The 14296-nt window shown below is 47.0% G+C and overlaps 1 pseudogene across 1 annotated transcript in view; it reads left to right on the top strand.

The window, feature by feature from the left end:
* Positions 1-3348: 3348 nt before the first annotated feature.
* LOC310836051 (E3 ubiquitin-protein ligase RNF4 pseudogene) overlaps positions 3349-14296 on the top strand; it is a 468811-nt pseudogene continuing 457863 nt past the window's right edge. Inside the window, exon 1 of the transcript XR_014568653.1 lies at positions 3349-3634. The product of XR_014568653.1 is annotated as an E3 ubiquitin-protein ligase RNF4 pseudogene (transcript). The remainder of the gene's footprint in view (positions 3635-14296) is intronic.

Raw genomic sequence — 14296 nt, 5'->3', positions numbered from 1 at the left:
GGACACACATTCAGGAATGTGTTGTGTGTGCCTAGTTTGCAAAACAATCTCCTGAGTATTCCAGACTTGGCAAAAGCAGGCTTTGAAGTAAACTTTGTGGGAGATCAGTGCCAGATAAAGAAAAATGGGGCAGTGTTGGCAAATGCTAACCTTAGAACTAATATGTATGTACTGCAGTGTGAGTCTAAGGTTGTGAATGTGCAAAATGTCCCAACCCATGATATGTGTATTCATCTCCTGCACAGGCGTCTGGCTCATGCTAGCTATAAACAAAACATTGGAGTTGTGTGGGGGGATGAAAAACATTAAAAGTTGTGATAATTACTTAGACTGCAATATCTGCAAGGAGGTTAAAAGCAGGGCTTGCCCAGTAGCAAGAGCAAGCCAGAGAGAAACCAAAAAACCACTGGAGTTGATCCGTGCTGATGTAACTGGTCCTTTTCCACCAAGTGTCTCCCATAACAAGTACTGTTTGATTCTAGTGGATGACTATTCTAGATTTGGCTGGGTCTATCCATTAAAGCAAAAGTCTGACGTTGCCCAAACTTTGAAGTTCTGGGTAAGAAGGGTAGAAAGGCAACTTGGCGAAAAGGTGTGCTCTATTCAGACAGACAGGGGAGGAGAGTTTATGGCAAGCTCCCTAAGAAACTGATTGCGTTCCCAAGGGATTAAACATAGGCTTACCAATGTGGCAACGCCTCAAGAGAACGGAGTAGCAGAGCGTAGGGGAGGTGTCTTGCAGACACAAATGAAAGCATTGTTAGCAGATGCAAATCTTCCAATGAAGTACTGGGCTGAGAGTATTAAGACTGCGAATTATATTGGGAATCGCTTGTGGTCAAGGGTACTAGATGACATACCCTATAAAATTCTCTATAACAAAAGTCCCAGTTTGCAACATTTGAGAATCTTTGGGGCAAAGGCATGGGTTGATATACCTGTAAAGAACCGAAGAAAAGGTGGGAAAAGGGCACAGCAGTTGCTATTTCTTGGGTATGAAAGTGGTACGAAAGCCTACAGGATTGAAGATGATAAAAATCTTTTGAGTTATAGTCGATCAGCCAGCTTTAATGAGCAAAGAAATTGGCCCAAGATACATGCAAACCTGCTGCCAGAAAAAGTTTTACTGCCGAGCATACCTGATAAGGCAGTTGAAACAAAGCTAAGAATTGGTAGCTCTCCCAGAGAAACTGAAAGGGAGGAGGTAAAGGTTGAGCATTTTTCTCCAGCTGCTAGTATGGAGCAGGGGAGAGAAGAAAGTGCAACAGGGACAGGAGGAGGTAAATCTCCAGAATCAATTCACCCCAAAAGCAGTCCTGAAGGTAGCCCACGGGGTGAGGTTAATGAACCAAGGAGGTCTGCAAGAAGTAATAAAGGTCAGCCTCCAGACCATTATGGGTTCCCAGCCACCATAAACCAGGTTTGTGTAACTGAGCCAGAAAACTTTGAAGAAGTGCAAGAGTTACCTACTCTAGAGAAAGAGGCGTGGTTAAAGGCAATGCAGGCAGAGTATAACTCCCTGCTAAACAACAATGTGTTTGTACCTACAGAATTGCCTGAAGGTAAAAAGCCCATAAGCTGTAAGTGGGTTTTTAAAGTGAAAAAACTGGCTGATGGTAGTTGTCAGAGGAAAGCCAGGTTGGTTGCAAGGGGCTTTACACAAAGGAAAATGATACATTATGATGAAGTGTTTGCCCCAACAGCAAAGGCTGAAACAGTAAAATCAGTTTTAGCAATGGCAAGTCTGAGAGGGTTAAAAGTTAATCATTTTGATGTTGCCTCAGCATATTTAAATGCTCCTATTGATGCCGAGGTGTATTCACAGCAAATACCAGGTTATGAGCTGGAAAAAGACAGCATGGTGTTAAAACTGCAAAGGGCACTATACGGGTTGCACGAAAGTGCACGTCTATGGCATGAATGCATAGACACAACTTTGAAAAAGATGGGATTCAAACAAAGCCTGGCTGATTCCTGTTTATATTCAGCAATGGTGCAAGGAAGTGTTTGTTATTTACTTTTGTATGTTGACGATATCTGTCTAATAACAACTGCACAAAAGCAAGTGTCTTGGTTTATAAACAGCCTAGGTAACAAATACAAACTGAAGTATTTGGGAGAGATTCAGAATTACTTAGGAGTAGAAGTTCAGAGAAATGAAGAGGGCGTCTACTCTCTGAGTCAGAAGGAAAAAATCGAAAAGTTACTAAAGACATATGGAATGGAGAGGGCAAATGAGGTTGACACTCCCATAACTACCCAGTACAAAAATGAACCAGAAGGGCAAAAATGTGAGAATGCAACAGCGTTTCATTCTCTGTTGGGTTCTCTGTTATATTTAAGTTGTTGGACAAGACCCGACATAACATTGGCAGTGCACATGTTAAGCCAAAGAAGTGCAGACCCGGCTCAGAGAGATTGGGTAGCACTTAAAAGAATCCTAAGGTATCTGAAAGGCACAAAAGATTACAAACTGGTGCTGGATACAGGATATGATCAGCAAGTGTATGCATACGTTGATGCCAGCTGGGGGGACAGAGAAAATGGAAAGTCTACCACTGGCTATGCCATATATATTGGAAATGCCCTGGTTCAGTGGAAATCCCCGAAACAAACATTTGTTGCCACAAGTACTTGTGAAGCAGAGTACTCAGCCATAAGCGAATGTGTATCACAAATAGAATGGTTTGCTTGCCTAACAAAAGAGCTTGGAATACCTTCTGAAATGCCAATCACTGTGCTAAGTGACAACATGGCTGCACAACAGCTTGCTAACCAACAGAACTTTAAAAGCAAGAGTAAACATATAGCTATAAGATACGGAAATGTGAAAAATGCTTTGGAAAGAAATGTGTTAAAGGTACAGCACTGTAACACGAAATGTAATGTGGCAGATTTGTATACAAAATGCTTGGATGCTCCTAAATTTCGAGACTTAAGAGAATTATTAGGTCTCAAGCCTTTGACTTAAGGAGGAGTGTTGGGATTCGCAGGATACTGGATAAGTCTGCAGGCTTCAACAGGATGATGCAATACTCTGCTGGGTCAGAGTGACTCAGCAGGAGTGTGATTAGTGTGATTGGCTATCACCTGTTTTAAAAGGAAAGCCTGTTTAACAGTGGTTGTGCTGTAGTGTGGTGGTGCTGTGGTGGAGAGTATTCGTTTGTAAGTACTCTGTATGGACTGTTTCTTTTGTAAATGCCTGTATATAGCTGCTCACATTAAAAAAGACTGCACTGGAAAAACCTGGAACTCTTAGCGTCTCTGCTGAAAGTGCCGCGTGGAATACGTGACAGATGGCAGGGAAGATGAAGAGGAGGAGGAGGAGGAGGAGGGGATACAGGGTTCAGAAGCAGTTCCCACTATCATCTTGTCCAGAGTATTATGAGGTCTTGCTTAGGTGTTGCGACGGGCCCTCTTGCTTTTGCTGTGCTTGGTTGCATTACATTCTGTACTTGTTGAACTCATGATGCACAGGGATGGGAGAGGCACAGGCTGCAGAGTACTTGCTTCCCCCCTTATCTCCGTGTGCTGCTCCCTGCTTAGTCGCCAAGCAATTCTGTAATGTGATAATGATGATCATGAATGCTCTCTCTAAAGCAACTTTATGCAACTGGTGACGCTTTGGAGCACTGTGACTTTTTTAGAGTTGTCTCTTTTATACCAGGTACTCCGAAGCTGGGAGCAAGTTCAACATCTCGAGGAGTGATACGGAAGGGGGGGGGCATGCCTTCCTTCACCCTTCCACCGGTCACCAGAGGGTCCGAGGCAATGACCTCAAGGGCACCCAGCCCCACGTGGACCCCTCAGCCCCCACACCGTTACACAAGCACCACACTCTACCCCAAGCCCCATAAATAAAGTGCCCTTTCCCTTTCCTACACCGATCCGCTATTACGGGCGAAATAAGCCCAAATTCTTATGCCTCTTTCCCGCTCTATCTTTACTGTGGGTTGACCGTACGAAGCTGTATTCCCTATTCCTTTCAATGGCTGCATTCTACCCAATCAAAACCATGCATTCGCTTTGCAGAGCTAGCTCAGCGAGCTCCTGCACGCCTCATTTAACCTCTTGACAAGCTGCTGACGGCTCCCCGCTGGGAGAACAATGGAACCGAAACTTGTGAACTCATAAAAGTGTCAAATCTTGCTACAATGTATCTATTTTGTTTCCGACTTCAATTACCAATATAAACTGGACTAAAAAGGACTAAAATCTTTAGAAATTTGTATAAAATCAACCACAACTCCGATTTCCTTGCTTTTGGTGCCGATCGGCTCAGTCTCTTCAGGACTCCATGACACCTCCCCTGCCTCCATTATCCCTCGAGCGAGGTGTCACGTACTCAGGAAGACCCTAATCCGGTCAAATCGCTCTGCCAAGCCTTTCCTCCAGGCAATGCCAGGTGGCAGACCATACATACATGGACCATTGTCTTCTCATCACCGGTACTCAGGAAGTGCTTATCTGCGCATATCTGCAGCTCTGCATATTCCCCCCTCCCTCTTCTATATGTTAATCCGGTGTAACCCAACCTCTCTTTAATGTATTCATGATGTGATCCGTGTAACCCAACCTCTCTTTAATGTATTCATGATGTAACTATGATGTATTTTGCACTGTATTCTGGGACATGGAGGGAAGTTTTAAAAGTTCATGTCACCCCTTTCCCGCTGTTCAATCTTGCCTTGAACCTGTTGCGCAATAACCTTGGATCTTCTGCAGCTTGCTCCTGTCTCCGGCTGAGCTCATTTCCCTCCGCAGGGACCCGCGGACTTAGTCCGACGAGCTGGGTGGCAGAGTAGCTCTGCACCCAGATTTTACCGTAACAGTTGGCGCCCGAACAGGGACGTGCGGTTCTCCCGCGTTGCTGACCGGGGCCCCCGAAATCTTCAGCCGGCTCCGGGCCATTTTGCCTGGGAAGATCCTTTTAGACCTCCGGCCATCTTCCGGGCGGTAATCGAACGCCCCAAGAGTTCAGCCGGGGAGCAAAGAGGGATCCAGCCGGCTTATTCATCGATCCCGGGATCACCGTTGAAGACGCATGAGTATAAGGAAAAAGGGAAATCCAGTGCACTGGTGGGTAGGGGGTGGTAATCTCCTGGCAACCGAATTCTCTGCCCTCCACTCTATCGCTCCTTCTTACCTTTCTCTTGGTCCGGTTAGTGAGAGAGACCGTGGACCACTGCTCAACCCGAAAGGGGGGTTCTGAGCTCTATCTCTTTTCCTTAAAATCTCCAGCCAGCCGCACCAATTGGGAGCCCGAAAGTAAGACGGAGAGAACCGACTTGAAAGACAGCCGACTCACCGCAACGGGCATCCCAGTTGAAAGCAAGGGGTTGGAGCTCTCTTTCCGAACTTCCCTAGCGCCCGGCAAGGGAGCAGGAAGGGGTCTGGCTTTCTATCATTATTCCCAGCCTCACCGGTTGGTGCCACGTAACACGTGTATCGTGCGTGAGCCGGCTTCCGAAAGCAAGGGGGATTTTCGGTTCAAAACTCTATCCAGGGATCACCCGATCTGACACCGCATGGCGTGGGCGTTCAGTAGGGCCCCTTTTCCTGAGATTGTGACGATAGGTAGGAGGTTGCCAGGAGGGATAGCCCAGGAGGAATTGGGCGGGATTTGGCAGAGTGGAAAGGAACCCCAAGTTTTGAAATAGGAAGTAAGGAAAGGAACAAAGGGAAACCGGATAGTTAGAGCTCACTAAAATCACTAGGAAGTTGCCAAGCAACAAGGGATAGAAAACCCTAAATAAACCCCTATACAAGTTACCCAAATCCTTATCGACCCCTCTCTTTTCCCCTCTCTCTACCCAGACACGCGTGAATCATAATATGGGTACCCAGGCTTCCAAGCACGAGCAGGCTCACTCTGGGAGGAAGGCTTCCAGAAAGCCATCCCAGTCCCAGAGAGACCCTGACTCCCCTCTTGAATTTGTTATCACCTATTGGAAGTCAATTCCTGGCTATAAGTTGCTGTCGAAACAAAAACCAGAGTAACCTGGTCAAATCAAATGCCTTCCCTGAGGGACGATTCGGATAAGTGCCATCGCCAAGTCAACGCTATTTTTTCCACTCACAACCCTACTTGGCCAGATGTCCATGTCCTTTTGAACGCCCTCTTTAACGAAGCCGAAAAGGCGGACATTCTGGCCAAAGCGGGAGAGGCAATAGAACTCCCGGACTATCAGAGAGGATGTCCCGAAGGGTTAGCGTCTCTCTCAGCTCAATGCTTACGTTTTGAACCAACCTGGGACTACAATACCACCAACGGGATCTGGTGCTTAAATTTATTTAAGAAGGCAATTTTGGACAGCATAAAAGCTGCTGGACAGCGTACCATCAATTGGACGAAGGTCCAAACAGTACTGCAAGGACCAAATGAGCACCCATTGGATTATTACAGCAGGCTGGTATCAGCTATCAAGACATGGGGGGGAATAGACCCGGATAACTCCCAGCATGAAGTTATCGTAAAGGGTTTCTTTAAGGACCAAGCCAGCCCAGATATCAGAAAAGCCCTTAACCTCCAAATAGGATATGACAGAAAAAGTATTAGCGAAATCCTGTCTATAGCCAAATCGGTTTACAATTCCCGAGATGAGTGGAAGCTAAAGGAGACCAAGCCTGAAATTGAACAGATCTTAGCCCTGAGCATGGAACCTAGCCCCAGCCGGGGCAGAGGCTTTGGCCGAGGAAGAGGGGTCCGGGGAGGAGGACCCCGCCAATCCCTACAGGCAGTGGGGACCCACCACTGGAGGATGTTTCCACTGCCAAGAAGAGGGACACATAAAAAGGTTCTGTCCCTACCTTAATACAGCAACCTACGGGGGACAAGAATTTAAATCATTATATGATAAAACCAACTATTCTCCTTTCCCATCACATCCCAACATGACCCAGGGATATGGGAACCAGCCACCTACAGCCTATGCTCCGCAAGTACCCTCTGCGCCCTACAGCTCGCAAGTGCCCTCGACTTCACTACCCCAGAACCAACGACCTCAACCAGGTCCAAGGACTCAAATGCCCACCATAAATCCACCCACTCACCCTTGGACTAACGCCACCGCTCCTCCCCTACACCCGCCAAACCAACCACCCCCTGACGATCAGGAGACATATTGACAACTAAAAGGGGATCCCGACCCAACCCAGGCCATTTGTCCCATCCTGGCATTATCACCTGTTTGCACTATCGAGATCGATGGCCATCCCTACCAATGCTTATTAGACACAGGAGCCACATACTCCACCTTAACAGACAGCCACCTGGAACCAGGTTCGGAAACCAGAAAGGCCATGGGACTGGATGGGATACCCCGCACTTGCCCGCTCTCACAACCGGCTAAAGTCACTCTCGGACCCCTGCTGGTGGAACATACTTTCCTCCTGACCAGCAGTCCCGTAAACCTCCTCGGCAGAGATCTACTCTGTAAATTAAATGCTACAATAAAATGTTCCAGGGAGGGCATCTATTTATATATGCCCGAAGACTCTGTCCCTGCATTCCAGGGCATGATACAAGAAGCAAAATCAGACCGGCAATTTCCCGAACTCCCTCCTGAGCTAGAGAATGAACTACCCCCTTCATTATGGGGTACAGAATCAACCTCCGTAGGACTCTTAATATCAGCCATTCCAGTAAAAATCACTTATAGAACCGACCTACCCTTTCCTTGCACCAAACAGTACCCTCTACCCAAGGAAGCCATTGAGGGACTAACGCCTATGATAGAGGACTTCCTCGAAAAGGGGATCCTGGTCCCTGTGCGTCACCCTGTAACACCCCAGTGCTCCGCGTAAAGAAACCTTCAGCAGAGGGAGCCCCAGTCCGGTATTGTTTCGTCCAAGATCTGAGACTGGTGAACCAATTCGTAATACCCCGCCACCCAGTGGTGGGCAACCCAAACTCTCTTCTAAACTCCATCCCGGTGGGAACAACGTGGTACACCGCAGCGGACTTATGCTCCGCCTTCTTCAGTATACCCTTAGACCCCGCCAGCCAGTTCCTTTTTGCGTTCACCTGGGGACCCAGCCAATTAACTTGGACCAGGCTGCCCCAGGGTTACGTGGAATCACCCGCAATCTTTTCTGCGATATTACATCAAGATTTACAGGATATACACCTACCTGCTGGATCCGCCCTCTTGCTCTACGTAGATGATTTGCTTTTATGTTCTACTAGTGAGGAGGCATGCAAATTGGACACCAAACACCTTCTTTCAGAGCTAGCACGAAAGGGACACAAGGTGTCCCCAAAAAAGTTGCAATACTGTAAACAAGAAGTAAAGTACCTTGGGCACATCCTAGGAGTGGGTACCCGAAGCCTAGCAACCGATAGAATCAAAGTTGTCACCAAAAACCCCCTTCCCAAGACAAAGCGGCAATTACGCGGCTTCCTCGGAATGGCCGGCTTCTGCCGGGCTTGGATTGCTGGTTATAGTGAAATAACGAAACCTTTATCCGCTATGACTTGCCAAGACCACCCAGATACACTGGTTTGGGAGGAGGAAGCCTATAAATTGAACCATCGGCTGAATGAGGACTGCAGGGCCTGCTCCCTTCCAGGGCCTTTTCCAAATGGCCCAGGGGGCGTGGCCCAGGCCCCTTCTCCCACCTATAAAGGGACTCCTGCTGCGGTGAGGCCTTGGACCATCGGCTGGGTGAGGACTGCAGGGCCTGCTCCCTTCCAGGGCCTTTTCCAACTGGCCCAGGGGGCGTGGCCCAGGCTCTCTCTCCCAGCTATAAAGGGACTCCTGCTGCGGTGAGGCCTTGAACCATCGGCTGGGTGAGGACTGCAGGGCCTGCTCCCTTCCAGGGCTTTTTCCAACTGGCCCCCTCTATTGCATCTGCAGAAAATAGTAGCAGGAGACTCTTTCAGGTGGTTCGCAATTTAACGGAACCACATTTACCACCGGGGCCTTGTAAAGACTCCAAGATCTCCTGCAACGATTTTGCAAAGTTTTTTGCAGATTTTATTTATTTATTTATTTATTTACGGCCATAGGCCCATACAGGTAAAAACGACACATAAATAACAACTTGTGCACGTGGGAAAAACAGCCGCTAAAACACTACTATAACAATAAAATACTATAAGATAGAATGGCATACTATGCCTTAGTTAGCTTGTAGTGCTCCTTGCCGTCGCTTTTGGGTAAGGACAGCGACCAGGAACCTTGCCACTTTCAGGGTCGTATGAGTATCCTTATCCTGCAAGATTTGGGCAAGGTGGGATTTTGGTGGGGTACCCTCTAGTTTCTGTATGATTGATTCCAACAAATTTGCCCGTGGCACATTGAACAGGGGGCAAGTGAACATAATGTGCTGGAGCGACTCCGGTGTCTCCTTATCACATTCGCACATGGCGGGGGCTTGGCCCTTTGAGAATCTATGTCTCAGGACATTGGAGGGAAAAACGTTGAACCTCGCTTTGGTGAAGGCCAGTCTATGGGCAACAGTTGAAAGGGAGGAGAGGTATGATGGAACGCAGTAAGTTAAAGTGATACCAATGTTCTGGGGCGAACAGACACCTCCCCCCAGCATATAATTTCGCTGTAGATCGATGTCATCCAGTCTTTGGCGGATCAGTCTTTGAGCAGTAATTTGGTCTGGTTTTAGGGAATCTGAAGGAGAGATTCCATAACTCAGAAGTTTGGCATGAATTCTACTAATTCATCTCGCCATAAGCATTGGACAAGGTAGTGGTTTGGTAATCTATGCCACAATGATAACCTATACTTGAAGACTTGCTTCCACAGGCAAGTTTCTAAGGATGCGATAAAATCACTCATATTCAGATAAAATCACTCATATTCGGAAGGAGCTAGACACCACCGTGGGAGCAGGGCTGGGGCGTGAGAGTGCTAAAGCTCTGTCGGGTCAAGTTGAATGGAATCAATTTCAATCCGTTACCCCCGAGGATGTGGACAGGCTGCTTGGACGCGTGAAACCAACCACCTGTCTCCTTGATCCTTGCCCATCCTGGCTAATAAAAGCAAGCCGGGAAGGGCTGGGCGATGGGCTCTGCGGGGTGGTGAATGCTTCCCTCTGTGAGGGAACATTCCCAGATCCGCTGAAAGAGGCGGTCATTAAACCGCTTCTTAAAAAACCATCTTTAGACCCGGCCAGTATGGCCAACTATCGCCCAGTCTCAAATCTTCCATTCTTGGGCAAGGTGATTGAGCGCGTGGTTGCTGAACAACTCCAGGCACGCCTGGAGGATGCGGACCATTTTATACACCCAACAGGGTGGATAAAAATCAAAGTTGTTTTTTTTTTAAAAAAATAATATTTAAAATCTGTTGTTTTAAAATTTTAAATTGATTTTTTTAAAAAAAAAAATTTGATTTTTTTTTTAAGTAAAATGCTTTTGGAGGAAAGATCATTCTAAAGATAGTTTTCTATTTAAGTTACATTATAGTCCAAAGGCTATTCATCAGGAAAGAAGTATTTGTTTTAAGTTTTTCATGTGTGCTAAAACTCATTCTAAGGATTGGGGGGGGGGGGTAACAAAAAAATAACACTTTTAACCACATCAGTTAACAAACATGAATACATATGCTATAATTTTATTGTTTTAGTTAAATACACTGTTTAAATTGTTATTAAGAAAATGATAATTTTTCTCCTTCAGCTGTCCACGGAGACGCAAGTCCATTCTGTGTCCAGGGCAGCTGTTTACCAGCTCCATCTGGTACGCAGGCTGAGACCCTATCTGCCCACAGACTGTCTCGCCAGTGCATGCTCTAGTTATCTCCCACTTGGACTACTGCAATGCACTCTACGTGGGGCTACCTTTGAAAGTGACTCGGAAACTGCAATTAATCCAGAATGCAGCAGCTAGACTGGTGACTGGGAGCGGCCACCGAGACCACATAACTCCAGTCTTGAAAGATCTACATTGGCTCCCAGTACGTTTCTGAGCACAATTCAAAGTGTTGGTGCTGACCTTTAAAGCCCTATGGATGAGGGGGCTCCAGGACTCCTCGCCGGAGACCAGCGGGGAGAGCACGGGTCCTCCTCTGCCCACACCCACCATGCGCAGAAGACTTCCGCGCAGGGAGAGTAGGCGGAGACTTGGCGTCAAAGAACTTCTTTGCTGGAAGAGGTTCAAGAAACGCCCACTGACGGATTCTGCTAGCGACTGAAACAGCCACGAAGTGAAGGGCTGTCCAGACAGAAAAGGTTTAACCAGGCAACCTAGCTAGGAGTGGCGGCAACTTACGCATGAGCAACCCCTATAACCATTACATTGGCTGACTGGGAACAGTTATGGACCACAGGTATGAAGTTCACGGCATGTAATGCCTTAAGAGAAAATATTATGAAAATGATATACAGGTGGTACATGACACCAGTCAAGCTTGCAAAAAAATATCGTTTGCCTGATAATAAATGTTGGAAATGTAAAGAGACTGAAGGTACATTCTTTCACCTTTGGTGGACGTGCCCAAAGATTAAGGCTTTCTGGGAGATGATCTATAATGAAATAAAAAAGGTATTTAAATATACCTTCCTGAAGAAACCAGAGGCTTTTCTCCTGGGCATGGTCGGCCAATTGGTGTCAAAGAAGGATAGAACTTTTTTATGTATGCAACAACAGCAGCAAGAATACTTATAGCGAAGTATTGGAAGACACAAGATTTACCCACCCAGGAAGAATGGCAGATGAAGGTGATGGACTATATGGAACTGGCGGAAATGACTGGCAGAATCCGAGACCAGGGAGAAGAGTCGGTAGAAGAAGATTGGAAGAAATTTAAAGACTATCTACAGAAACACTGTAAAATTAAGGAATGATAAATGGATGTTGGAATGAAGTAATGTGGTTTTTGCAGTAATGCTATATAGGGTTAAGGAAGAATGGATTGTTAACAGGACAGAATGTAAAGTTACAATATATTAAGATAAATTAGTAAGATAAAAACAAGAATGGAAAGGATTTGCTGAAATAATCAATTGAACTAGAATACAAAAAAGGGAGGTGTGAGGAGGTCAAGGAAACAAGTAAATGAAAGACAAGACATGGAAAGATGGATTTCTTTTTAATTGTTTTTACTTTTTCTGTATTTTGTATTTTCTGTTTTTCTTTTTCTTTATTTTCGTACTTTTTTGAAACTTTAATAAATATTATTTTAAAAAAACAACAAAGTGATGCACCAGCAAACCTCTTTGTGCAGCAACGGCCAAGAGCAAACGTTGAGATTCACTCCTACAGGTGGGAGCAAAAACTTCCGTATAATGCAATTCCACGCCTTCGTGAATCCTCTCACTACTAATCTGGCCTTATACTGTGATTCTCCTGTTGCTGTGGGTTTAAGACGGCAAACCCAGTGGCTACCCATGGCTTGTTTGCCCACCGGCAACTCCGTGAGGGAAAACACACCTAGCAACGCCACTGAGTTCATCTCCTTCTGCATCGCCTCATGCCATTTCCTGGCTTCTTCCTGAGGCAGTTTCTGAACATCCTCAAAACTCTCGGGTTCGCACTGTGCCATTCCAACCCACACGCTAGTGACTGCAAACCTTTCAGGAGGTTTCCCCTTTGTTGTCCGAGCTGATCGGCGCAACACTACTTCAGGAACCCCCTCTGACCCACTAGGGCCAGCCAGAACGTCCTTGGCATCAGAGAGTTCCCCCTCTGACTTACTGCGCCTTCTGGACTTCTCAGCCGAACCTGTGGGAGAAGATGGAGCACTGCGTTGCTCCAGCTTCACAGCCTTGGGAGAAGTTCTTCCCTCTGCCTGCACTGGGTCTGGACTCTGGGCCTCAGTAGCAGGTTCAACCTCTTCCTCTTCTTCATCAGCAGAGTCAAGCAGACTCTCTGACAGGATGTCAGGGTTCCCATGAACCCGTGTCCAGCCACTCTGCTCACAGAATTCAGCACTGTTGCTGAGCAGAATCCTGGACTGATTCCCTGACGGATAAGCAAACCTCCACCCCTTGGTCCCTGGCTCATACCCACAGAAAATCATCTTTTGGGACCTAGGGCCACCTTTCTTGCGTTTGGCCTTTGGTATGAGGACCCAAGTCTCACAGCCAAAAACACGGACGTAATGCACTTTTGGCTTCTTTCCGTGCAGCAGAAAGTAGGGTGTGTCTCCTACCACTGAATTGAACGACCTGTTCAGAATAAAGTTGGCTGTTCGCCAAGACTCCCCCCAAAAGCGCTGTGGGAGCCCGGCATCAAACAACAGCGCTGCGGACATCTCCCCTAGCGTCCTGTTCCGCCTTTTCGCAATCCCGTTCTGTTGGGGACTGTGTGGAGAAGTCAACCGGTGTTGAATCCCCTTCTTGTGGAAGAAACTTTGCAGTGCAGACCTGGTGAACTCCCCACCGCGATCGCTCTGACAGTTTTGCACCCGTGTGGAAAATTGCAGTTCCACAGCCGCAATCCAGTCTTTGATTAGCGGCGCAGCTTCACTTTTGTGTTGAAGCATGAAGAGCCAGGAGTTGCGCGTGTGGTCATCAATCAGAACCAGCGCATATTTGGCTCCGCCCATACTGGTCACAGACATCGGACCACACAAATCTGCATGAATTAATTGAAAAGCCCTAGTGGTCACCCTCTCAGACCTTGGGTATGTGCACGTTTTCACGTTTGAGGATTTGCACACTCTGCAATCTAGAAACTTAGCACATGATTTCATTTTGCACCCTTCAGTGCATTCTGGGATCTTCTTCACTGACCCCCACGACACGTGAGCCATGCGTCTGTGCCAGAGGTGGGCACACACATCATGGACTGGAACGTTGGGACACTGTGCTTGAGCCACCTCCATGTCATCTGGACCTGCAAAAGAAGCATCTATCACAAACAGCCTGTCTTTACATTCAACACTGACTAGGTGCTGTCCATTCTTAGAAATATGACACATATCATCCTCAAAACACACTCTGTACTTCTCAGCAAGGAGGGCGCTGACAGACAGCAAAGCGCAGGACAGTCCTGGAACAACAAAGGCCTGGATTGAATCCTGTAAGAAAGAACAAAACAGTGAGCCAGTCTGCGTGAGAGCATGTTTAGTCCCATCTGCTAAACAGACAGTCCTTCCAGAAGTTACAGAGGTGCAGTTCTCCAGGAATCCACTAGATGGCACGAGATGATGGGAGGTCCCACAAAAGTCAGCACAGTGTCCTGTTGACAACTCTTGACTGCTGCCATAGAGGCTGCTAAATGTTTATGTTCAGTGTCTCTGCCAGCTGCCTTTGGCTTGCCTTTCCCACGCTTCGAAGAAGAGCCCTTTATCTGGTTGCTAAGGGAGACGACCTTCGGCTGTTCCTCTGCCTC

The sequence above is a fragment of the Podarcis gaigeae genome, assembly GCF_964106915.1.
Source record: "Podarcis gaigeae genome assembly, chromosome: W".
In the NCBI taxonomy this organism is placed as follows: Eukaryota; Metazoa; Chordata; class Lepidosauria; order Squamata; family Lacertidae; genus Podarcis; species Podarcis gaigeae.
This window is presented reverse-complemented; position numbering and strand designations above follow the sequence as displayed.